At 34.8% G+C, this 26,673-nt stretch overlaps 2 long non-coding RNA genes across 3 annotated transcripts in view; one reads left to right on the top strand and one right to left on the bottom strand.

Annotated features, from left to right (window-relative positions):
• On the bottom strand, positions 1-26,148 carry LOC116500905. The gene is made up of 3 exons (XR_004254354.1): positions 26,040-26,148; positions 25,295-25,375; positions 1-463 (listed from the first exon to the last, which is right to left on the bottom strand). It is a non-coding gene; the product is annotated as an uncharacterized LOC116500905 (long non-coding RNA).
• The window catches only part of LOC116500904, a 65,745-nt gene continuing 56,945 nt past the window's right edge, over positions 17,874-26,673 (top strand). For both annotated transcript variants that reach the window (XR_004254352.1, XR_004254353.1), the window contains exon 1: positions 17,874-18,025. This is a non-coding gene — a long non-coding RNA (uncharacterized LOC116500904). The remainder of the gene's footprint in view (positions 18,026-26,673) is intronic.

Genomic DNA, 26,673 nt, shown 5'->3' with positions numbered 1-26,673 from the left:
GGGAACAATAGCATGGCTTAGTAAAGATGAAATCTCAGCTTTTAGTTGATACAATTTCAAAGTTAATACATAAAGCAATACACACACACACACACACACACAATTTAAGTAAATCATCAAATGCAACTATAACACTTTGCTCCAGCATAATTTTTCTGTAAAACCTGTCTAAACTGCTCCAAATAAATTGTTGCATGGCAAGAATGATCTAGTAATTACATAGAGCCAGAACAGTCATGTGAGCCTTTTCTGACAATTTCTTCCCAAATTCTGAAGAATGAACCTGTTTTTTTTATTAATACAGATGTAGCTGGGTAAGTGTACAGTGAGTCTGTAACACAGTTAACACATATGCTATATATTTTGAGGGATGAGACACAGATATATATGTATGACTTTAGTCATCTGGTTGCTTTTTCCTATTCATATCATTCTGCAGACTCTGAATTTGCAGGGAGTTTTCCTGAAATATAGTAATAAGAGAATGGAGTTACAGAAGTGCATGAGATTTATTTTCACCAAAGTCTGAGGGAGGATCTTTAGGAAGTGTTGTGTTTACTGTACTGATAATTAGACAAACTGTGATAAAAGTATTATATAACTTAGTTAATTAATTAAAAGTATTATATATAACAGTAGCATCAAATTTCCTAAGTGTGGTATTGCACAAATGGGAGTATGCATACAATGTGTTTTATTACACTACTTAAGTGAGCAGATTTGTCCAGGAATCAGAGATCTGATCTAGTGATTTCCTCAGATTTCTAAAGGATCTACAGTTTCCAATGTCTGATTTCTCAGAATAAGTGTATTTCATTTTATTTAATAATCGTATTTTGATTTTAAGATAGACTGGAATAGCGCTTAAGTTCCTCCAGCCTTCTTTATGTAACTCAGAAAAGGGTGCAAAATTGAAGACTCAAAAAAGCACACACTTCCTGTAAGCAAGGAGAGGTAAGACAAAGTATTCAAAAGATAATACATTAAGCATAAAAGCTTTAAAAAGTGTTTTGTACATCAAATCTATATAAATCCATTACAGAGTTTAATACAATAAAGTTGTAATACTCATTTTTATACACTTCCCTCACTATCATGAGGACATATATTCAATGCATTTTAGATGCACACATTTAATTTCATTCATTTTATTGCCCAAAACAATGAAAAGAGTGTAAAGAGAGATGAATATCTAAATCAGTTACAAAATAGAACATGTAAATTCATGACGATCTTGATTGAAGACAAAATAATATACTTCAAAGAAAAGAAATCAATAAATCTGATGTTCAAAAAAAATAAAAACAGAGTTGTAATTTTAAGAGCTGAAAAATATCAAAATGGAAAAGAAAAAAGAAAAAAAAAAAAGAAAAAAGCTAAACAATATTTAAAAATGTATCATAATTATAATCTTTAATTTAGATTACATTTCTGGAAGACTGAATGAGAATGAAAATAAAAGGACGGTGGAAAAGGGTGTTAGAAAGGAGTCCGTGATCACATTAAATGCCACTGAGTGTTTCAAGATGAGAGCACAGATGAATCAGAATTTTAAGGCAGAAAAAAAAAAAAAAAAAAAAAAAAAAAAAAAAAAAAAGGCAAGAAATAGGCAAAGAATAGGAAACAAGGCTAAAATTAAATTCTGTTAGGTTTTGTTCACACTGATACTGCTTAAAGGAAGAGCTAAAAAAAAAATATATTCAAATGCTATTCAAATTATTACTATAACTATATGCTGTTACTGTTACTATTCATCCAATGCATATTTTAAGGATCATAGTAAATATCCCATAAGCTGTGCAAGGAAAATCATGTGAAATGTTATTTTATATGCTTCTGTATTATTTCAGAAAATGAAAGATAATTTGTAGTGAAAGCAATTTCTATAACCACAGATTTTAAAGTTAGGAAAGGATGTTAGATTGTATGCTTATAACTTGGGTGCAAGTTTGGCTCATAACTCAAGGTGTAAAAAGGCACATCTTCTGCCCTTTGGTTAGTCTAGTAACATACAAAGTTATCATGCTGTATAGTAGAGTTGAATTTGCAGGTTACTGTAACACTGTAATAGTTCAAATAATTATTTAACACTTACCTAATTAGACATGTTATTGCTTGGAGAGATCTAAGCAAAGGTATTTACCAGTAAGACTAAAAAAATGCTACTTCTCATCCTTTACAAAATAGAGAGAAATAAATGAAGAACTATTATTTTTATACAACCTGCCTTATTAGAAAACATGCTAGTACAGACTGTTCCTGGATTTTAGTTATTACTGGTCATGGAGAGATCAGTTCACCTTACAGTGAGTAGAGTTGAAAGAGAAGAAAAAAAATAGATAAACAAAAAGATGAGGTTTTGGTGTGTGATTCAGTTTGGTTTGGTTTGGTTTACTTTGTTGATTGGTTGTTTTTTTTTTCAAATACAATGAAATCTTAAGGGAGTAATACTTAAGTAATGTAATAATGCTAAACTGTCTTGAAGGGTTTTTTGTAATTCTAGGCAGTCCAAGACCAATAATATGGAGATTCTTTTAAATTCTAAGTTGGAATTAAATTGTATGACATTAAATTAATGGAATTAAATTGTATGACAAAGATAACTCCCCAGGCCTGTTCAGTTAAAGCTTTCAGAAGTGAAATTTTATCTAAACTTTTATCTAAAGTTATTTTTCTTGCTGGTTTAGTGCTTAGTGAAAAGTACCTGTAAGATCATATTCTTTGCAGAAGCATGTAGGTTATTGGAATTAATTATCAGAACCAAGAACAATCAATGCAGCAGTTAAAAACAACAGGTTGGCAGTACAATTGTTTCCTGAATTAGCTATGTAATTGAAGGCTTTATAAATCATTCTTAGACTATAGTAAGGATAAAAGATGATTTTAAGAAAGTTTAAAAATAACATTTTCTATGTAAAGAATGTGAGTCAAAGTAAGAAGATATTTTTGGATTCCTAATATGAGGAAGCAATCAGGTTTGTTCAGCACTCCAGTGCTAAAACTCTATTGCTGTTAGTGAAACATAAACATATATATATAATATAAATTCTTAATGTCATTCAAAACATGAATATAGCATTCGATCTCGTCTAGCAAGGTTTTTGCCTGACAGTTCAAGCCAGAGTTACTAATCTGAAACAAAAGAAGAAGGAGAAGAAAGAAAATCTAGATTGATGGTGCAATCTTGCTCCTATTCAAGTCAATGAAACACTCTCATTCAAGCATGATCAGGCTTCTTTTGTGCTATATACTAAGTACATAGGACTCTCCATCTTTGTCCAAGAAGGTTTACCTGGAGACAAGGTGAAATTTAGTATTTTCCTTCATCATTATTCATTGGTACTTGATCAATATAGTCATTATGATTGTAGTACTCATACAAGGGATTTCATAATTAATCTCTAAAACCTGAGGATCTTTATTCTTTCCAGAAACTTTTCAGAATTGCAAACTGAATTGCATTTGTTGTATTTGAAGTCTTTTGTTACTTAATTTACTGAAATCTTTATAGCTTACTTCTACTCATTCTGAAATAGAGAAAAAATCTTTTAAGTTCAAATATTTCATAGTCTGTGTAAACAAACTTCTAATTAAGCATGATTTTCTGTTTTGTTTTGTTTTGTTTTTTTTGTAATAACTTATAACTTAATATTTCTTTCTTATAGAAAACTAGATCTAAGCACATATGATTTCTTACATTTATTTATTTATTTATTTTAATAAATTAATGATTAATTTAACAAGATGGAAACACATGTCTAGGGATAGACAGAAATAAGAACTTAGGTGGGTTGTAACTACCTCTGTAAAAACAGGATATGGTAAGATTTTATGCCTTCTGCCTTCTATCATAACAGAAAAATTGCAGTTCACTCATTCCTCTTAGAAACCCTTTAACAACCCTCCTGAAAAACTCAAAACCTTCTTCAGTGTTTTGTACACCTCTTTCAGTTTTACTTTGGGCATGCCAGTCTGTACATCTATTTCTTATGCAAACTAATCATCACTAAAAATAGAAAGCACCATGTCCCCCTATTATTCGCACCCAGTCAGTATGCTCAGAGTACAATTAAAATCATTTCTTTTTTAACTGTGTTTCATAAACTTACTTCTATTATTTGAACAGGAAGACTTAACAGGAGCTTTATTTCAGGGTAAACCTCCAGCTTCACAGACAGTTTTTCAGACTTCCCATTCTTACCTCTTAGGGATTTGTCATAAATTGCCATAACAAACTAAAACCTTTGCATAAATTGGATTAGAATGGGTTAAATGAAGGAGGTGGTTCCAAACCAGCAAATAAAGTATTGGGTCATGTCCTTTCTCTCCTCTTAAATTTAAATTAATGAAATAACCCAACAGGAAGTTAGATCTCCCATCTCAATCAAGTGTACTTGCAGTTCGACTCCCTCCCCTCCCCTCCCCTCCCCTCCCCTCCCCTCCCCTCCCCTCCCCTCCCCTCCCCTCCCCTCCCCTCCCCTCCCCTCCCCTCCCCTCCCCTCCCCTCCCCTCCCCTCCCCTCCCCTCCCCTCCCCTCCCCTCCCCTCCCCTCCCCTCCCCTCCCCTCCCCTCCCCTCCCCTCCCCTCCCCTCCCCTCCCCTCCCCTCCCCTCCCCTCCCCTCCCCTCCCCTCCCCTCCCCTCCCCTCCCCTCCCCTCCCCTCCCCTCCCCTCCCCTCCCCTCCCCTCCCCTCCCCTCCCCTCCCCTCCCCTCCCCTCCCCTCCCCTCCCCTCCCCTCCCCTCCCTTCCCTTCCCTTCCCTTCCCTTCCCTTCCCTTCCCTTCCCTTCCCTTCCCTTCCCTTCCCTTCCCTTCCCTTCCCTTCCCTTCCCTTCCCTTCCCTTCCCTTCCCTTCCCTTCCCTTCCCTTCCCTTCCCTTCCCTTCCCTTCCCTTCCCTTCCCTTCCCTTCCCTTCCCTTCCCTTCCCTTCCCTTCCCTTCCCTTCCCTTCCCTTCCCTTCCCTTCCCTTCCCTTCCCTTCCCTTCCCTTCCCTTCCCTTCCCTTCCCTTCCCTTCCCTTCCCTTCCCTTCCCTTCCCTTCCCTTCCCTTCCCTTCCCTTCCCTTCCCTTCCCTTCCCATGTTTATAACAGTTGTAACTTCAATCAGAGACAGTTCAGCATCTCAAGTCTCTCTCAAGTAGTTCTAAGGGGATTCAGAGCAGGTCAGGCACTATAGAAGCCCTATTAATTTGTGCACAGTCTAGCTTTGCAGGAACGCCTCTGGCCACTGGCTTTGAGGTGGACTAATGTACTGGATAGCTTCAAGTTTTTCAAAGAAAGCTTGTACCACTTGGTGTCAGGCCCATGTCTTTATGTTGCCATGGGAAAGCAATGTCCTCAGCAAAACCAACCAACCAACCAACCAAATAAACAATCCCTCCCCCACCCCAATTTCTTTTTGGCATTGTCTTCAGCTTAGAAAAAAAGATGTTTGGAGCAGATGGAGGAAAATGCTCGGTCTTTGGAGCAGCAAAATGTCCCCTCTTCATTTTTTTTCTTCCCATTTGTGGAAGACACCATGTACTAGACACAAACAACGCCCAGGGGCTGCAGCAGGCCTTTGAAGTGGGTTGTTCTACTTATTCATATTGCTAACTCTCTCTCAGAAACTTTTGTCCTTTAACAATACCTGGTAAAAAACATATTCACTTCCTTATGTAAAGGAGATATATGTTTTTAATGGGGTGTACATAGATATTTTATCCTACCAGATGGATTTTGGTCTTGTTTCTAGTTTGTAAACACAGGGATGGAAAAGTCTTTCAGGGTTACTGAGTCCTTGTTATAATAGACATTGTTCCTTCACAGTTGTTTTAAGTTCTGTTTAAATAGGTTTGGTTTGGTTGTTTTTGTGGTTGTTGTTACAACCTTTTAACTTTCCATAGTTAACAGCTTCTTCAGCCTTCGTTTGGTTTGTTAGAAGAAAATACTTTTGAATTATATTAAAACAAATGGTCATTTCAGCTGAATAGTTAATTCCTACATTTTTGTTGTTGTTGTTGTTGTTTGTTTGTTTGTTTTTTGTTTTTTTCTCTTTGGTGTTAAAGAGTAAAGAAAATACCCATTTATTCTCTTTTGATAGAGTCTAATTCCTTCCCAATCCTGTTAACAGCCCCATCAACCTATGAATGATCAAAATTTCCAAATCCAATCTCAGTTTTTTTCATCTAATTATATCTTGCATATGACAGGTGTTTGTAACTAATTCCAAAATCATTAAACTTCCATTTTGCCCTATTTCATGTTATTTCCAATGTTTCGGTCCCTCAAGATCTCAAGATCACCTGGTTATTATCACATGATATCCACATATATTTTTTTCTTAAGAAAACGAACTAACTAAAACTCACTTTTGGTTATCCGTTGTATTCATATTCAATTTTAGAACATTCAATTTTTTCTTTTTCTTATTTTTTTTTTTCTGAAAAAAAAAAGTCATTAATGGGACAGATTGGTCCCAAGACTTGTCCTTGAACTCCCAACATAACCTGCACAGAACCCATTAGTTCCTTCTCAACAAGCTTTTGTTGTGTTCTACAGTTCTTTATCCACCTGACAATTCCTGTCTTAATCCCAACTTTCTTTAGCTGAAGTAGTAATTTCCTGTGCAGCACTGTATCAAATACTTCAGTAAAACTAGTTTATATTTCCCTTGTATAGAAGAAAAAAATATATATATATATAAAAAAAAAGATATCAGATTAGTCCAACATGATCTGCCTTTAACAAATATGTGTTACTTTTTATACTATCTTATTTCAATGTCTTTTTATCCAACCCTTTAAAAGCTAATACTTACCATATTATGGAGATCAGTCTAATCACCTCTTCACCCCCTTCTTTTTATTCCACCCCTGCACCTTTGTACCAAGTCTTACACTTGTATCCTGCAATCTTATGGCAGTACAAGTGACTTGGTAGATTTCTAAAATACCACCTCCATACTCAGAACTCAGATCTCAATCCAGCCAATGACTTCACTAATGAGTTTCCTCAATATATTAAGGTTTACCTTTTAAAAACAAGCTTTCATTACAAACCTACTATAATTTTCCCTTTTAACTTAAACTGTATCAGTTCACAATTACTCAATCAAATATTATTTGTACTTTCATTCATTTTTATAACAACATTCTTTAGATGTGTTTTGGTGAAAAGTGACATCACCTTGTTTTGGTTGAATCTTTAATTGATAAATAAATAATAATAATTAAACACCAAAAGTCCTGACCCCGTCTGTGTCTGTGATAACACTAGCTGCTGAAGCCCACTGAGACTTTATAAAGGGGACTGAAGATGACTGGAGTAACACTGAGGGTGTCCAGCTCAGGGCTGAAATAAAATCAGTGTGAAATGATTATGATGTAGAAGGGGGTTGGAATAATCAGTCACCAAAGGAGTTTTCTTGAAATGTTACAAAGAGAGAAAATGCACCTTAGTCTGAAAGAGAAAAACAAAAGACAGGAGGCACCTTAGACATGACAGTTTAGGACAGATTTCAAAAGGCACACTTGTGTTTTACCAGAATGCTCCTCCACACTCTGTCTCAGGACTTTCTCATCTAGAAGCAGAGTTTTCAAATTAATATCCTTAATAGATTTTGCTTCCCTGGATTTGTCCAGTCAAGTGTTCAATACACATATGCTGATAGCACTTACCATTTCCTGTTGCAAGGTGTTCTACAGATTAACAGTAAAATATTTTTATGTTGCATGAAGAAAAATTTCCTTTCCTTGAACACACAATTATAGTTGCATTTGATACATGCTAGTACTTTCCTGCAGAGATACAGTGAGCAGTCTCATCTTTCCTATCTTTCCAGCGTTACCCATAATTTTTTAGACTTCCCTCTCCTTTGTCATCTCTTTCCTAGTATGAAGAGATCTCATCTTAGCTATTTCCTGCTACCAAAATTATTCCATGTTCATGAATTCCAGTAAGCATATACTGCTTACAAAGAAGCATATATGTTATTATAAATGGAAGAGAAATTAAAAATATCTTCTGAGACATGAATCTTTATGTCCAATCTTAGCTCCTGTCTCAATGAGCAAAGAGACATTTGAAGAACCCAGATACAATTAATGATTTTTTGCTACTTTGTGTGCCCTTGTTACTGTTATCTGGGTCAGTCTGAAAATCTGCAGTTCCAGCAAAAGAGATGACAGATCAACTGTTTCTGAAAGATGTAAACAGAGATGCATGGCAGGTGCAGTGCTCTCTGCAAACAGATTTGCAATAGCAGTTAAACACCACTGGTCCATCCTCAGTGTCCACCCAAGGTTAGAGCTCTTCAGGTTTACAAAAGCTGACATAATCAAATTGTTCTTAACTAGGCTTATTTTTTATTATTTTATTTATTTATTTATTTATTTATTTATTTATTTATGGCCTGATATATGTACCTTAGCAGCACACGATAATCACCATTGACATCTCAGAACTGCCATTAATACACAAAGCGTTTGCCTACCTGTGTCTTTTGGAACTGTTGCAGCATTCTCACCCTACACTACTCCTTTTCCTGTGATGAAAACAATTCTATTATAGTGAAAAGACTCTGCAGAGTATTGAGCAAGAGCCTCCAGGTGAATCCCTGTGTAATGTTACAGGAAAAATTCTCAATTCTCAGCACAAGTTTTTGCTGAGCTGAAACCAAAACAGGCAAATGACTCCAAGCATCTTATTTCAGACAACTGTGTGATCAGTTCATAAGTATGGTATGCATATAGAATCCTGAACTTAAATCAAAAACATTTACAAAACAATTTCCCTAGCCACAGCTTTGTGTCTATAAGTTCATGTGAAGGCACCAACTTTACACATGCATTTGACTGACAGTATTAACATATGAAAAGGAAATAGAAGTACATTTCATTATCACTATTTGGAAGGTTACTCTGTTCTTCAGCACAGCCATGTATAAGAAATAGAAGATAGTATATAAATGACTTTGCTCACATTGGCAGGACAATTCCTAGACTGATGGAATAGAGAGAACTTTGAGTGCTGAATTTAGCAAGGATGATTTGTTACCTTTCAGCATAAAATATTCATCTGTTAACTATAAGCAATAATTAGCTCAAAGTACAATTAGTACAATAACTTCCAGTAATTTTGGTCAGCTAAAGCTCACATTTTGCTCATAATATTTAATAAAATATTTAAAAGTGTGACTACTTTTATATCATCTTCTTTAAAAACCACACTAAGTTATTTTAATCAATATACTTGTTTTAAGTAAAAGCCATTTAATCTTCTGACTTATACATTAACCTTCCATTAAGTATTAGTGAAGAAGTTAAATGCTTCTTAGTCAATAATGCTAATGCAGGATCTGTTGTATTACCTATGGAGAAATGCGTATTCATATTATGCTAAAGTGGGTATCCTTAACGATTAGCTATTATATGTCAGGAAACTGATCATAAATTTGAAATATTCTGCAGGAAAATGAATTATAATGTTGAAACTGAGTTCTCTGTACTGTAATAATTCTGAAATGAGGTCATCTGCTTCTCCTGGTCAGTGCTTTTTAAGGCAATGATACTGAAGTGATGAAGATACCATTGATGATACTTTGACCTCACCTTGTGGTTTCACATCTTGGTGGGTAATAAATGAGACTGGTAATTGAACTATACTAAACTGAAATATATAAATGTACTTGCAAGTATGTGCCAAAGTTGTTTTAACAACTTTGGTAGCTCTGTTTTTACCTAGGAGTATCTACATATTGTTGTCAAAATGAGCAAAAGTTATATCAAAAGGTCTGTTCGTTATTTTTTTCTGAACTTTAACCCAAATGAAGTTAAATGCTTACAGAATTTGTCCTGCATTAATGTATATATATATATATTTTCCTGAAATAGACTTTCTTCTAAACCAATTTGTCCTTCAAGATAAACTTTTAGACTAATCTGACAAGCTGCTTCCACAATGGGATACTAATCCTTTTCCACCTACTAGTGGCTGCATGTTCCTGCTGCTTTCTCTGTGTCACAGAATGTTAGACAGAATCACAGAATGCTAGGGATTGGAAGGGACCTTGAAGGATTAACTAGTCCAATTCCCCAATGTCAGGTCTAGTGTCTATGTGGATATTGGGTGAGTTGATTCAGCCGACTGATCTAACATAAAATATATTTTTCTTGTTGTTTTATTATATCCCACAAGCTTGGACAGCTTCAACTCTAATTGGGCTTTGGCCACACAAATTTTCTCCCTATAAAGGTGAACAGTGTCCCTGTATTCCTTCCACATTGTCTGACCTTCCTTCCAGCATCCATACACTTTCTTTTTTTCTTTTGCTTTTTTCTTTTCATTCATTTTCTTTCTTTTCTTTCATACTTTTTCTTTTTTCTTTTCTGAAGACTGCTTTCCCCATATCCAGGGCTGAAGTTTTGGTGGCAGTTTTCCTTCTGTGGCCAAAAATTTTAAACTCAATCACTTCATGGTCACTATGATCAAGACAGCCACCAATTGCCACATCCCCCACAAGACCCTGTCTTTTCTCCAGCAAGAGATCTATAGGAGGGCACCTTTCCTAGTTACCTCCTTTAGCACCTGCACCAAGATATTATTATCTAGGTGTTTTATGAACCTCATGGACTTGCTCATGTTGGCTGTGTGGTGATCCCAGTTGACATCTGGCAAGTTGAAGTCCACCATAAGGAAAAGGAGAGTCGATCTTGAGGCATCTCTTAGTTCTGCAAAGAATAATTCATTGGCGTTGTTGTCCTGGACGAGTGGTCTGTAATAGATTCCCACAAAGACATCCCCTTTATTTGGTCATCCCTTAATCCTTACCCAGAGGCTATCAACTTTGCCATTGCCAACTTGAAGTTCCACACAGTCCAGTCCCTGCTTCACATACATCACCACACACCCTCCCACCCCATCCTCCTCCCCTCCCCCAAGCCTTGCCTACCCTCCCTGTCCCTCCTGAAGAGCCTGTAACCATCTACTGCCACACACCAACCACAGGACTCATCACACCAGGTTTCACTATATGCGATCAAATAAGATATTTATTTTTCACTCTACCCTGATGAGACAATTTTCATACCATTCAGAATTCTGCAGCTGTTTGTGTTGGGAACTTGTTATAAGTTTAGACAGACTTTCCTTGGAATTCATGAACTCTTAGTGTCTTAGTATGGAATCACATCAAATTTGAAATTTAACTTCATATCTTCTGGAGGTTAAGCTTTTCCAAATGACAAGAAGAAATGAAGTTTTACTAATCATTTTCCCATTCTATTTCCACAGGAAAAGATTGAAAAAAGGAGTGTTAATGTGAGCTTACTGATGTGCAAATACTTTAAATTCTTGTTTCTGCCAGTCCTAAATTCATTAGAAACAGGGAAAGGACAGAGAGACCAGAGTTTGATTAATTCACAAATATTTTCCCTGAAAGCCTCTCCAAGTGCCAAGTTTCCCAATATTTGTCTCCGAATTTGCTATTTGTCTAACCTGTCTACAGTAGAAAAAGCACAGTAAAATACATCAAGTATACCTAAAGGAGTGTTTTGAAAATATATATTGGAATTTTAAGCTAAGAAATTTCTTTATCAGAATTAAAATATTTCCAAAAATCAAATTTTAAAATATTTGGAGTAATTTAACTTTAAAATCACAACAAAATTTAAAATATTAAAAATGTATAATCACGTTTTAATTCTTGTTCAATTTAAGTGTGTGATTAAAGAATTCTTCCAAGACAGTACATGCCACTAATGAGCTTGGAATAGCTTCCACTTGTGTAATGATGTTAAATTTTATGTTTTCCTTTGAGTGACTGATATTTGTATTCCCAGGGAACAGAACTAAATGCAAAGATGAGACCAACTAAGAAAGTGTGTTTATGAGTACAACTAATGAGATGTAAAGCATCAAATGTGAATGGACCTTCTTTCTTCATCCAAGTACTTCATTGTAGAATTGCTTAGAAAACAATTACACCCCCAAAATTGAATTTGAACATGTCATAAGTAGTTCTATCATTTCCTCAAATTTTACAGTCCCTAAATAGTTATGATTGAAAAATTTCTTTTTTATTATTCTAACATTGTATCATAAACATTTTCACAGAATCACAGAATTTCTAGATTGGAAGAGACCTCAAGATCATCGAGTCCAACCTCTGACCTAACACTAACAGTCCCACTAACCCATATCCCTAAGCTCTACATCTAAACGTCTTTTAAAGACTTCCAGGGATGGTGACTCCACCACTTCCCTGGGCAGCCTGTTCCAGTGTCTCACAACCCTTTCGGTAAAGAAGTTCTTCCTAACATCTAACCTAAAACTCCCCTGGCTCAACTTAAGCCCATTCCCCCTTGTCCTGTCACCAGTCACGTGGGAGAACAGACCAACCCCCACCTCTCTACAGCCTCCTTTAAGGTATCTGTAGAGAGCGATAAGGTCACCCCTGAGCCTCCTTTTCTCCAGGCTGAACAAGCCCAGCTCCCTCAGCTGCTCCTCGTAGGACTTGTTCTCCAGGCCTCTCACCAGCTTCGTCACCCTTCTCTGAACCCGCTCAAGCACCTCGATGTCCTTCTTGTAGCGAGGGGCCCAAAACTGAACACAGTACTCGAGGTGCGGCCTCACCAGAGCCAAGTACAGGGGGACGATCACCTCCCTAGCCCTGCTGGTCACACTGTTTCTTATGCAAGCCAGGATGCTTCTTGGCCACCTGAGCACACTGCTGGCTCATATTCAGCCGACTATCCACCATCACTCCCAGGTCCTTCTCCGCCAGGCAGATCTCCAACCACTCATCTCCCAGCCTGTAGCTCTGCTTGGGGTTATTGCGCCCCAGGTGCAGGACCCGGCACTTGGCCTTGTAGAACTTCATGCAGTTGACCTCAGCCTATCCAGATCCTCCTGCAGAGCCTTCCTACCCTCAAGCAGATCGACACACGTACCTAGCTTGGTGTCATCTGCAAACTTACTGAGGGTGCACTCAATGCCCTCGTCCAGATCATCGATGATTTTCCTTTCTGATTTTCCTTTGCCCTAGTCTTTGACTCCTGAGTAGATTTTTGTTGTTAGTGTCTCTAAAGTACTGCTTGATAATATAGAGTTCTATATCTCAAATAACTGTCATTTCCATTTCATTTTCATAGATTTAATGGATGATCTGAAGAAATAATTTTCTGTGTATGCCATAGTATAAGTTGAAGACAAAGGCACTGTTCAACTTTCATAAAATCTGCTGACGTGCCAGATGTAAAATCAATTAATTCTAGTAAAAGTATAGCCTTATATTATAATAACTGAAATATCATAACTACTTGCTACAGTTTTCTTTCTCAGCAAGATAAGCCTGTCCAATCTTTGCATTTCATCAAGATGTTAATCATGCTGTTATAAAACTCAGATGATGAGGGAATTCCCAGAAATTTGGAGTTTATTTATTTTTGCATAATCAATTTTTATTGTACTTCTCCAGTCTAAGGAAATGTTGATTGTGCTAATATCTCACCATTTCCACAGAGCTTAAATCTTCATGAAGTACCTCCATTGTTATCTTTTTGCATTATCTTCTGTTCTTTGATTATGAATCCTTCTCAAAATCAATGTATGAAAAGCCTCAGCACATTGATCACATACTTCTTGTCACTCTATCATACCCTTTGAACAAGCAGTTATTTCTTGTTGAATTTTTAAATTGACTTTTTCTGTAGTTCAAGTTTATTGCAAGTATTTCCATTAGAAGGAAAATGATGCTGAATCCCACATAACAACATTTTCTAAATTACGTATTGTTTCATTTGATCATAATTTTCTTATCTGTAAAATGTCTGGATTTGAAATATTTTGAAAGAATATCAGTAATAGCAGTCATCATCTCCTCCTACTTGCATGCTCATACTGTTAGATTACTTAGTATGTCTTCTATATAAAAAACACAGTATTCAGTATGTGTGTAACATGAACTCTGTGAATTTTCCCACCAAAAATAATGGAGGGTGTTAGTGTTCTTAAAGATGGACACCTCCATAGACCCTTCCTTGAACTTTGCTTCAATTAAATTACCCTGCTGATTTCAGGGAATGAAGAAGCAGGTTTATTAGATGGGAGTGTCACAGTGAAAGTAAATGTACTTGCTTTTCCTAAAGTAAATGGACACTGAAAATGGTTGCAGAACTACAGCTCTTCTTGTAGAGGAGTCTTTAAAAAGTTGACTGCCTGTAATAGAGTTAGTGGTTTTGCTTTCCTTTGATTAAGGAGAACAGGCTTCTGGGCAGCAAAGGTGATTTATGCCCAGATTTTTCTGCTTCTGTGGTATATGTTGGAAGAATCAGTGAACATAGAAAAGGATTGGTCATATTTCCTATTTTCTTCAACTGAATTACATATAAGATAAGATAAGATAAGATAAGATAAGATAAGATAATAATATAATATAAGATAATATAATAGAGTTGATAGCTCTCTCTTTAAAAAATAAGGCAAATAACTGTCTTTAACACAAGAGAATATACAATAACTTTAACAGAAGAAAACATGCTCTTAAGCACATTAAAGAGAAAACTTATTAAGATATTAATGCAGATATCTATCTGAATGAATTGTGTATATATTCTCAAATATATATATAAATTTTTCCTAATAGATGTCTAAATTATATATATATAAAAAAAGGAATCTTAAAAAATGAGGCATTTTTAGTTGATTCTTTAAAGATGTTCTCATCTTACAAAACTCAGATATGCAAGAAAAGTTCCCATTCCTTATAGGAAGGTCATTGTTATTCCTTTTTTATATAAAATTAGAAGAAAGAGATGTACCTGGTACATTGAGTAATCTTGTACCATGGGCCAAAAAATAAAAAATAAAAAATAAAAAATAAAAAATAAATTTTGGGTTCTCAAAAGTTAAACAAATAGACAAATTGCAATTCCACCTGGCTCCTTGTTTTTCTCTGTCACTTTGAGAAATTTTCTTGTTAGTTTAAGAAAAATTTCTCAATGGTACTTTGCCAAAATTAGCAAGGTTTTATGCTCAATAACTTTAAAAGATTAAAAGTACTTTAAAAGATTAGTTTTGTCTTTATTTTCCAGTGATAAAATGTTTAATAATCTGTTTGTTTGTTTTCATTATTTTTACTCAACAAATACTGCCATGTTGTGAGAATAGCGCGTTGCTGCTCCTAAGAATGATTCAGAATACAAAACTGTTTGAAAAGTGAAAACATAGATTGACTTCCAACCTCCTACCTCCAACAAAAAAAAAGTCTCACTATCTAAATTGGTGTCTGCATACATGGAAGAATGTTTACAGTAGGTGTGTGGAAGTAGCTCTGCGAAGTGACTGTGACCCAACATGAAGTTTTCCTCCAGCAACTTCAGAATCCATACATACACAAATAGATTTCCCATTGACTTCAATGACAACAAAACAGACCTGACAGCTCTTGTTGTTTTACTGTGAAAAGAAAAAAGAGAAAAAAAAAAAAAAAAAAGGAGAGGAAATACTGATGTAGCAAATAGTCATGGGGAGCTCTTAATCAATGGGGAGGGCTTAATCAAGGAAGGAAGGAGGAATGCGGAAAAGGTTATAGTGAAAGTTTCAGGAGTTAATGTGTGTGCAGTACTTGGGCACATGAGCTAATGGTAAAAGAATAGAATCAGTGCCTGAGACAGAAAAATTTTTGTGTTTGTGGGAGTCCAAATAAGAGAGGATATTAAAAAAAATCACAAAATTTTTGTTTTGGAGAGGGGAATAAGTTTGTATATTTTAATTGTAACATCCCATGGATGATAATGGGCATTGTACTTCTTTTTTGTTAATAAATGTATAGTTTCCATTCAAAGAAATATGAACTCTGTTTTGTAGTGGAATTTCCTGCTACATTTCCAACCTTGTAATGTGTCATTAGAAGGTATCCCTGCCCATGGCAGAGGGGAATGAAACTTGGTTTTTAAAGTCCCTTCTAACCCAAGCCTTCTATGAAGGCCTACTTCAAAGCATGTAGTTACCACATTTATAGTTATTCTCATCCTTCCTACGTTACTAGAAACTTCTCAAAGAATATTTTGTAAGGAAAAAGAAAACTTCCTCTCAATATAATAAATTAATCACATCCATTTAAATTCGGGTTAAAGGTTTGTATGTTATTTTAGGATAAAACTATTTGTATTAATGTATGCATATTTTAATATTTCATATTGCATGTATATTAGTAACAGCTCATTTATCTGCATTTTGAATTGTTATGGGCTGGTGTTAAATATATATATATTTGTGTATATACATGTATAACCTAGAGTTATCAGAAATGTAAATTTAGTCTCACTATTTATATGTCAATTGTATGGAGTTTATGTAATTATTTATGTGCTTACTGATTGTGTAAGAAAGCAAAAAAATGGTGTTTGGAATGTCTAACTCCTCTATTAAAATGTAGCATGATTTATAAACATTTTAGAATTCATTAGTGTGTACTATAATTCCACATTGAACCAGATAAAATTATGTTTTAACATGCTTGATATTATTGAACTGAGGAATTATCCAGATAATAAGAAATGGTGCTTTTAATGTGATAGTCAATAACAACACCAAAACTCATATTGATTTTTCTTGAACAATCTGCTGTAGTTTGTACTTATTTCTCATACTAATTAAACTGTTCTACTGTGTGGAATGAAAGAACCAGTTCTTTTTTTTTCTTTTTTCCTGTGTAATATCATCGCTTTCTAAAAATAGAACAGAACTGCACTTACGAGTCAATAGAATAGAATGGCTGATACCATCTTTCAGACAAAATTTTAATTAAAGTATATGGACATGTAGTTCTGTATGCTTTTGTTATGTACTATCTTTTTTTAAGTTCTTAAATATAACTCATATATCTGTCTATATACATGTATATATATATATATTTTTTTTTTTTGGGGGGGATGGACAAATTGTAATGACACATTATGATTAAAAACTTCTTGGGAGAATTGGAAGTATTTCATGGTGTTTTTTTTTTGTTTGTTTTGTTTTGTTTGGTTTGGTTTGGTTTGGTTTTGTTTTGTTTTGTTTTTCAGAGTGACAAAAAATAGGGAAATGACCTGAATGTATGCAATGCTTAAATGTTGTCAGATATTCATCATATTTATATGCTTTTCCTGCCTCTCTGCCCAGGGTGATTTAATACTACATTAAAGTAGAACCTGGGAGGACATCATAAACAGCTCTTGTTTAAAGGGCATTGTGAAGGAGAGCCTTTAATCTGATTGATGAAATAAATGGAAAGTAATCTATCCTCTATTCAACAGCTTGTTGATGATATGAAAGAATTCCTACTCAAGCAAGCAGAGCTTTAAAGAGAAAGACCTCTTTCATCCTGTCAGCCTCTCATTTTTAGAAAAAGTTAAGTTTTTCATCATGGTTCAGGGGAGTTCTTGTAAAACGTTCATTGAAAATTTAAGAGCAATTACAGTGTCAGACAGCTAGAAAAATTGCTTTTACTGAGTGAGAGTTCTCTGACAGATGCATTGTGGGAGAATTGATTCTTTCTAAGGGATAAGTGAATTGTCATTGTTAGTCTCTTCTCATGACATCTAGCTAGATGTCATCTGCTTTGTAACAGAAGATTTGAATCAGACAACTGTACTCAACACTAGACAGTGCCTAGATTAGTTCAGCAAAGAAATAAGCCTGTACTCTGCATGGCATCAACTGAGCTTTTAAAGATTATGGATGAGCAAGGGTTTGAGAAAAAAAAAAAAAAAAAAAAGTTTGAAAAAATCAAAACCAAAGCTTTATAGCCACTTCAGAAAGCCTGGATATTTAACCTGTAAGGAAGTCTGTCAAATCCTTGAGGAAACCACATAGAGAAAGATCAATAGAATACCTACTGGCTCCATTAGCTTGATGTAAAAAGGGGAAGAGGGAAACCAGCTCTTCCACAAGAGAAGCTACATTATTCCAGGGATTAAGCGGGATCAGTTCTCTTACAGAAAAGAAGACGAGAGAAAGAATGAAGAATCTTGGTGGGCCAGAACTGGAGTGAAAGGGCTTGTCAGGTAATCTAACTGATGATAAGAGAGCAGTTTATTGAATTGGAGGTGTCTCTAATTAGGTGTTCATTAGCATAAGGGTAGGTGCCAATTCTAATCTTAAAATAGGTGCAGAAAATAGGCTGTCATTCACTCTGTAATCCCTGAGCTAACTTTGTAGTATAAGCTTGCTGAATCCATTTCTGATTTTTTATGTGATTTTTCTGTTTGGACTGCAGAAGTACATTCCATGTGTAAGAATGTCATTGGCATTTTCCTGAAATAACATCACCAGATTCATTAAGTATTCACGGTATTGAAATGTTATATTGTTTGAATATAGTGTGTATGTATGAGGTATAAAGATGTGTCATTTTAAACACAATAATGTTTCGGTTTGAAAGCTTCATGTTTCAGTGTTTGCATCTGATTTGAATCTAACCTTAGTTGAAAAAAAAAATGCAGTTATCCATGCTTAAAATAAATTCAGTAGTAAGTACAAAACTATCATGGAAAAAAAAAATAATATATATATATATTAAAATGTTTTTTACATTATGTTCAGACCAGTACATTCTTAATCAGTTAAAATTTCAGTGATATTTTTTGTGGCCAGGTCTTAGCTAATATCAGACTTTTACATTTCAAACTCTTTATTCTGTGTACTTCATGTATTTGAAGGGATGTATACAGACTTTAAGTTAAATATTTAGCACTCTACTTAGTTGCTCAGGACTTAAACATTAATGCATTTGTACTCCTGCATTTGTCTAACTATTTAATACTTGATTGGAAAAATATTCACTTTTAGACTTAAATAACTGTGCGCTTCGAATGTGTTTTATTTACTCTATATGTCTCTTTAAAGGTTCAGTAGGAATGGCCTTGTCATTTTCATTAAAAAAATCATTTCTTCAGCTTTAGGATGTACAGGCCTGAACTAAACAGTGTTTCTTTTCCTTAACATATCATTTTAAGATGTTATGTGCCATTAAAACAATCTTTTGAAGCTCTGAAATTCACACCGTGAGGACAATATTTTCAAGAATTCTCCGATATTAAAAATCACTGACCTGTGCTAGTTTCAGTACAACTCCTAGCATTTTTACCATTAAGATTGAATAGATCTCTTTATCAATGTCCATAAGACACTTGGCTGAATCAATACTGATGATGAAAAGCAAACTGTAATTCTACAGAAAAAGTGCTGCTAAGTAGAGTAACATACACAATTGATGCAAGTTCTTAATGTTTTTTTCTTTCAGTATTCTAACGAACTGCATTTCCACCTTGACTTAAGGAAATGCCCTTAAATATGTTGCTTACAATTTAATGTATTTTTCTGTGTTCTGATCTCCTGACTACCTCGCTAAATTTGAATGAAGATGCATTACTCAATATCTCTAAATCTTTGCCAAACTGCAAAACATATTTTTTATTAATGTTTATTACAAATAAAATTTTCAAGGTGTTTTCTTGACTAAATTTATTTCTGCAGCTGTTAGATCTGTAAATCATATACATGAGATCAGATCAAAAGAAATATTCCAAAAGTGTATGTATTTGTAAGAAATACATAAATTGTCTTTTTCAGATTCAATTTTACCTTAAGGAAAACTATGTAACAATATAGCTTTGGAACATGTCATAAATTATATGCAATATTGTAAGCAAACAGATTTACTGATTGATATTAAGAATACGATCCAGTGTTCAGTACAGCTAATGGGAGTATCACCACTGTTTTTGGACCAAGTCCAAATCTGAAAGCCATATATGGTATTATTTCTAAATACTGCTTTTTCTTCCTCACTCCAGATTTCTTGTTGCAGTTGAAAGGAAAGAGGGATTGTTTTGAATTTGTTGTTGTTGTTGTTTTTGCTGTTTTTTAAGAATAATATGTTTCTATTCTTGCCATAAACTTCTAATTGAAAAGGAGGTTGTGACAAGTAGAAGTTTTAAATTCTGTATATATAGCAGACTACAAGCGTTCACTAAATGGATGTTACTAGCATATGAGGTATATATTACAAAGGATTTAGTTTTTGTTTTGTTTTGTTTTTATTGTTTTTGTTTGTTTATTTTCTATGTAATCAACCTACTATTTCTCCCAGAATTATTTCCAATAAAAATAAAGGGTAATATGTCCTGTAAAAGAGTGTTTTTAGAAACATAATGAATATTCTTTGGGAATTATATTTGGGAAATTTTATTGGGGAAGTAATTTCTCTAATTTACTGATTTTTCTCATTTATTAATAATTGTTGATGCAAAGTCTCAACTTTGAAAACATTTTTCAGAGAAAAGATTTAATATGAATTATTGTTTTTTAAAAGATACCTTTAAATGCTATTTATTCAATAAATTCAAATGCCTTCAGTTCAAAACATTAAATTTTAAGTAGTTATTTCTCAAGAGGGTTGTGTTTTCCTGTTGTTCATATTTTGGACCAGATCCTTTCTAAGCATGTCAGAATGATCCTGAATTATGTTTTATATCCTCAGTTATTTATAGAGTACAGATATATAGTAATATTTTTTCTCATCAGATAGCAGTTTCACTAGTAATACCTAGATGGACTATATGTTTTTGGTTTTGTTTTTCAGAACTTATCACAGTCATATTATTTGTTTTCATGTAGCAATGTGTTATACAATTAATGAAACTATTTATAGCTATCACGTGGTCATCAAATACTGCAGCAAAAACAGTAACTATACAAAAGCACTGTGTGTATGTCTAATCACCAAGATAAAAAAGGAAGTTTATGAAATAGTTAAAGTAGGAATATATGGTTTCATTCTGGCATTTAGCTGCCAAAGTTGAATGTGATGGAAGGCATCTGCGGTTGTGTTTGTGTAAGGTTGTCTTTAGTGGCAGAGTGTATTATCTACTGTCACTTTATGAAACTTTCAGTGATACAGCCTTTTTCTTCTCCAGTATGTGTGTAAGAATTACTTTAATCTTTTTTCTCTATGAGAAAAGATAAATATTATCTGCTGTATATACCTGATGAAACACTTATCTTTTTGATAATTAATGAACCCATTTTAAGTCCATGTTATGCTATCCATCTTTTGTGGTACTGAAATGGATGACAGTGTGATTATGTCTTTGAAAGATAAGTAAATGTGTGTGCTCTTAGATCATCAGGCTTTTAAAATACCAGGAAAGTAGAAGTATAGCAAAACTGGGAGTATTTCTTAAGCATGACTTCTAATACCATGATTTCTGTGCTTTTATTTATAAATGTACATTTTACTGCATTACATATACATTTCACAGACCTCTGGAAATAATTGTATTAATTTTTTGTGTTCCATTTACGCCTTTTTCCTCACATATTGACAATATAGTAAATATGAAATATATTGAATATTACATGACTGAAAATTGCTTCTGTAAGCAATGAATAAGTTTATCTTATATAAGAATTCTCAGTACCATTACAAGTCAAAGTAATCTTTGATTTATATTTCAGTATTCTTGTCAATATATACTGGCTTACAAAGACACATTTGGAATGATAATTGATGGATTTCTCAAAATACATTTGTTATTGAAGAAATTATATAATTTGACTGTATTTCATCAACCTGAAGTACATTTTTAAGTCAAACAGATCCTCTTAAGTGACTTAAAAGGTATAACTTTGGCCGTTACAATATGGAAAAAAAGTCCAATTAACTCATTTATCATGAACTATGGAACAGTTTACACTATAAAGTTGTTTATTAAAGGTAAAATTATGTTGTCAAATTCACACATGCTTCTCTTGGAAAGGTGCCTTGCAGACCTGCTTTATTCTTTTAGAGGAGTAACAAAGAATTTAATTGGCAAAAGGTCAGTGGATTTCTGGACACTTGTGTCCTGAAAACTATTTGATTCTCTCATATATCACGTATAAGCACCAGTACAAAAACTGCTGCAGCTTGGAGGCAGCATGTAGCTATACATAGACAGCACATTTAGACTGCAGTCAACCCAAGAATGAAGGGAAGGGAAGGGAAGGGAAGGGAAGGGAAGGGAAGGGAAGGGAAGGGAAGGGAAGGGAAGGGAAGGGAAGGGAAGGGAAGGGAAGGGAAGGGAAGGGAAGGGAAGGGAAGGGAAGGGAAGGGAAGGGAAGGGAAGGGAAGGGAAGGGAAGGGAAGGGAAGGGAAGGGAAGGGAAGGGAAGGGAAGGGAAGGGAAGGGAAGGGAAGGGAAGGGAAGGGAAGGGAAGGGAAGGGAAGGGAAGGGAAGGGAAGGGAAGGGAAGGGAAGGGAAGGGAAGGGAAGGGAAGGGAAGGGAAGGGAAGGGAAGGGAAGGGAAGGGAAGGGAAGGGAAGGGAAGGGAAGGGAAGGGAAGGGAAGGGAAGGGAAGGGAAGGGAAGGGAAGGGAAGGGAAGGGAAGGGAAGGGAAGGGAAGGGAAGGGAAGGGAAGGGAAGGGAAGGGAAGGGAAGGGAAGGGAAGGGAAGGGAAGGGAAGGGAAGGGAAGGGAAGGGAAGGGAAGGGAAGGGAAGGGAAGGGAAGGGAAGGGAAGGGAAGGGAAGGGAAGGGAAGGGAAGGGAAGGGAAGGGAAGGGAAGGGAAGGGAAGGGAAGGGAAGGGAAGGGAAGGGAAGGGAAGGGAAGGGAAGGGAAGGGAAGGGAAGGGAAGGAAAGGAAAGGAAAGGAAAGGAAAGGAAAGGAAAGGAAAGGAAAGGAAAGGAAAGGAAAGGAAAGGAAAGGAAAGGAAAGGAAAGGAAAGGAAAGGAAAGGAAAGGAAAGGAAAGGAAAGGAAAGGAAAGGAAAGGAAAGGAAAGGAAGAAATAATGGTTTGAAGAAATAAAGATTTTGGGACAAGTATTAATTTTAAAAGTTGTAAATCAAATGTGTAGTTTTTTGAGAATGAGCTAGTATAGCAGTTTATGTTAATTTGGCAGTTCAGTCTGTACTGAATATACTCTGATTTAATTATAAATATTTAAAAGTTAGAGCACCCTGACCATTATTTAACAGAACCAGTGAATTTATTTACTATGTTTCCTCCACCAAACAGATATGTTTTGTATAGCACGCTATAGACATTAATTTAATCAATTACTTTCTATTAGAAATCACTTGTTAATAGTCTGAAGATCTAGGATGTGTGTGCTTTAAACTTAAATGGTCAGATCCTGATGGCTGTAGTTCAGCAGAAGAATAACCAGTACTTCCAACAGAAGTGTATGCTCTTACTTGTAAAATAAGTAGTTGCCAAAAATGCAAATGATTAAATGATTTGTTAAGAGTATTATGTTTTAACAGCTGAAGAAAATATGATAAAAACTATCTTTTATGTCCAATGTAATAAGTTTATACTTTATGGTAGTGTGTAATGTAACTGAATGTGTGATTCATATCACTCATGGAATACTAAAAAAGACATTTTTAATTGCAACAACATTTATATTTACAAATCTAAGAAAGCTTAAGTGGAAATCTTGAGTCACATTAGGTCACCCTAATTGAAACCAATAATCCCATGAAATGAATTAGTGTGTACTGTTTGATACCTGCTGGAGACTGAACCTTACATGTAGTATGAAACTTTTTTTCACCTATACTTTTGTTGCTGATGATTTTTTTTTATTATTATTATTATTATTATTTTTAACCTCAGAAGGATTTTATTCTTGGTTCTAAAAACTACATTTGTTGTGATTTTTTTTTTTTCTATACTATCATACCTGGAAGCTCATTGGACTCCTTTGTTATAACCTTATATCTCAAGTGCCAACAAGTGATCAAGCTGGCCACCACCATTTTCCTAACTCAGCGTTTGGAGTGCCACAGCTAGAACTGGCTTCATATTAGACACACTCATTTTTGTTCACATTTCTGATATATTTTATTTTGTATATGCTTCATTTTTTTCAAAATTCTTTCTCAAACTTACCTTTTCCAAAATGTCTTTTAAGTAATCTATTTTTTTCAAAATTAATGTTATGTATCTGTTTCACAAAATTCACAAAGTTCAATAAATAACATATACCTATACCAACATTGCATTTCACATGCTGACATGATCTGTATTAACATTTTGTCTTTTATACAAATAGAGAAAGGGTAGGGATTTCATTTTTCTCTTTATTGTCCACAGTTCTCTCACTCTGCAGAACTACGACAATCTTGTTGTTAGAGTCATACATAATTCAGGAGATCAAAGTTCAGTGATTAATGGTGTCTTACATCACCAGCAATGTTCTGAAACTGTAAATATTGAAAAATTTCTTTCCCCATATTTTGCAAGTATGAATACTGTTCCTGGGTGCTTTTGTTGTAATTAAATCTGTTTTATTTGAATACAGGTTCTCTCTCACTATGTACATAGAGAAACACCTAAAATAATGTTGTGTCTTTTATACTGCCTTTATGGTATTGTGGTTACTTTAATTAATGTTAGACAGTATCTATCTATCTATCTGTCTGTCTGTCTGTCTGTCTGTCTATTAACAAGGAAATGTGATCTGAAGCAGATTCATGCAAACTACCTACACATTTCCAATACACTCTGAAGTACTGTTCTGTGAACAACTTTGTTCACAGATTATAAATTTTTGCTGACAAAGCATATAAGTGTCTATTGCTCAAATGTGATAAAAGGCATTAGAGACATGAGTGCTGTGCATCTATTTTAAAGGAAGAATATTTCACATCATTGATATAAATACAATGTGTACAAAAATCAAATCAGCAACTGAACAAAAAAGCTTAAACATTAGCCCTGAGAATGCTGGGTAAATGGGTAAATTCATTACAGACGCTAAATGAGGAAATCCTATTTGGCTTCCAGCACTTTTCTTGAGTGCTTTTGTTCTCACTTCAAGTTAGGTGAGAGGAAATCTTTCACTGACTAATGCAACACCTGTTGCACTGCTAGGTACATATACATATTACAACCACGTCTTTCCACCAGTCTCGATAGCAGGAAAAGTAAGGAGGAGATGGGGGAGGGAGGGAGGTGTGTGTGTGTGGGGGGGAAGTAGTATAGTGTCTTAATTAGTCATGTAGGAACAGAACAGAATGGGGATCTGAGGAAAGGATTTATTTGCTGTGTGTAAGACTAAGCATATTTTTGTTGTTGTTGTTATAATCTTTTGGGAAATTTAAACAAAAAGGTTTAAACAACAAATTAATCAACACACCAATTAAATCATACCGTAATGTTTTTTGCCTTTATCCAGAATTTCACATGCCTATCACTGATTGGGAATTGTCTCCTGTTAATATCAGAAAGTTCCTATTCCTATTCCAGATAAAATTGTAAATTCATTCGAAAAGCCTGTATAGAAATACCTTGATTTCCATTTTAGTTCACTTGTCAAAAGCAAAGAGAGTGTTGCCATTCTTGTGCTCAAAGGATGTGAGGTGACACATCTGACAAGCAGAAATAGATTGGAAGAAAGTCCATTAATATATCTAAAATCATTTTGTAAGTGATCATTTTTAATATACATGAGGGAGTTACACCTACACATCCACAGAAGAATATACTCATTTTGAAGGTGGCTCATGTCCCCTTCTATTGCGTATAATTAAGTCCTTTCTATTTAAAATAATTTCTCCTCCAACCTTTTTCTCCTTGCCTGAGATATTTTAAAGTTCAGTCTAACAAAGACTTTAGACCAATATCACTTGTACTTGAAAGAAAATTATGTTAAAAACAAAATGAACTGAACTGGAGCTCTGAAGTAGCATGGTCTAGGAGGTTATTCTCTTTCTCAAAAGCAGAGAATTCTTAACAGAAATCTCTGTTTTCCCAGTGGAGAAATCCTGATCCAAGTTTACCCCTCATCTGATGTATAACTTCACCATTTTTCTGTTGCATTTAGATTATAAATTTGGGAGAAAGAGATTGCCTCTGACTACATGTTTTAATAAAGCAAATCCAACTGTGCTCCAATTGCAACTACAGTTTAACTCCAACATAACACAGTAATAAAAAATAAATAAATAAATAAATAAAGTAATCAATAACATATCCTGAAAATCTAATAATCTGTATAAATCCTGCAATCCCAAAGGGAAGAAAACCACATACCTGTAGAAGAGAGTAGCAAAGCAGTGACAATGGACTCATACGAACACTTTCTTTCTCAGAGGAGAAAACAGAAAGTTTGAATTTTTCCCCATCTGTTTAACAATGATCTGAACAGCGATCTGGACTCACGCAAAATTTCTGTGCCTCTATATAGGGTATCTCTTTGCTCTAAAAAATAATATAGCTAAGAATTCATTAATCATCTATATTCTGCATTTTAAATGGACATTGTATTGATTTTTATTACTGTTGGAAAAGACCCATTTATAGAGCAGCAGGTTAAAGAAAGAATGTGCTGTGAACAGTACTATCTAAAGAGAGAAATCCTGATCTGTCCTGTGCCACTCTTAGTCAAAATGATGGCACTGTCTCCCTGGAATTTCTTGCCTAGATCTTTTATGAAACTGTGTTAAGTTCTCCTGTCTTTGACCTTGGAAGATTACTATATGCATTAATAGGTCCTTGTACAAAGGAATAACACTCCAGACCTTTACTTTCTGACTCTTCTATGCCTCATGTTTGCTGTCCTATTATTTCCTTTTCTCCTTTGATGTCCCCTCACTAATCTTTTCTTGCAGTCTTGTGTACTGCACATTAGATATATGTAAAAAATAAATGCAGTAATGCCAACTAC

Source organism: Aythya fuligula, chromosome Z, assembly GCF_009819795.1.
Source record: "Aythya fuligula isolate bAytFul2 chromosome Z, bAytFul2.pri, whole genome shotgun sequence".
NCBI classification, from domain to species: Eukaryota; Metazoa; Chordata; class Aves; order Anseriformes; family Anatidae; genus Aythya; species Aythya fuligula.
This window is presented reverse-complemented; position numbering and strand designations above follow the sequence as displayed.